This window comes from Sinocyclocheilus grahami, unplaced genomic scaffold, assembly GCF_001515645.1.
Source record: "Sinocyclocheilus grahami isolate Dianchi unplaced genomic scaffold, SAMN03320097.WGS_v1.1 scaffold4002.1, whole genome shotgun sequence".
NCBI classification, from domain to species: Eukaryota; Metazoa; Chordata; class Actinopteri; order Cypriniformes; family Cyprinidae; genus Sinocyclocheilus; species Sinocyclocheilus grahami.
The window spans coordinates 5,395-6,202 of NW_015509021.1; the positions used below are offsets into that span (position 1 = coordinate 5,395).

At 37.6% G+C, this 808-nt stretch overlaps 1 long non-coding RNA gene across 1 annotated transcript in view; it reads right to left on the minus strand.

The window, feature by feature from the left end:
* Positions 1–6: 6 nt before the first annotated feature.
* Positions 7–808, minus strand: part of LOC107576599 (uncharacterized) — a 4,241-nt gene continuing 3,439 nt past the window's right edge. Inside the window, exon 4 of the long non-coding RNA XR_001608082.1 lies at positions 7–707. This is a non-coding gene — a long non-coding RNA (uncharacterized lncRNA). The remainder of the gene's footprint in view (positions 708–808) is intronic.

Below are 808 nucleotides of genomic sequence, written 5' to 3' on the forward strand. Positions count from 1 at the left end.
AGTAAACAAAATGTTCTTATCCGAAAGACCAGACCACAGAAAGACAAAAGAAATTCCTCTCTTGTATCAGACATGTTTTCTTTGGAGAAATGATAACCCACAGAACAGTACCATTGGTTATTGAGAAGTATCTTGCTCTGTCAGTAAGAATAGCAAATGATAAATCACTGCCTTTTACTCCTTTCAGTGAATCCACAAGAAAATTGTATGAAGGGGGACTATGAAGAATATGAGCTCTTACTTAAATTCATATTAGAATCAAACAACTTCCCTTCTCAGTAATCGTGTTTACTTGCACTTTAAAAGTTTGATTTTAGTCCGATTTAAACAATAATTTGTCTGTTTAAAATGTCATGTAAGTTATTTAGGCCGACTAGAATCATACCAGTCCGGCTTTTGCAAAATATTTCTTCCTTAAAATATTTGATTATGCACTTGTGTGAACTTTTTGCTCAACTGTGCAAAAACCAGCTTGATTATAACTGCGCATATAAACATACTCGGTGTATCGGTCATACAAAGCACTTGTAAAGGACTGGTGGTACTCTCTGGGGGTGATCATTTTGTCTCACAGCTGGAAACAGTAGTGCTTTCTGTGTAGGTCTATTCTAGATCTCCGAGAGGAATGATCTCTTCACTGATAAAGAACTCGATGGTTTCCTCTTCCCAGTCCTCCACATTACTGTCCAGTTCATCTGTGTCCACACCTGAGAGATGATAATTCAGTGCAACTCAATGAACTTATAACAGATGGAAAAGTATGTCGGCAGAGAATGAGGACTATAGAGAGAGTCCGAATAAAGGGGGG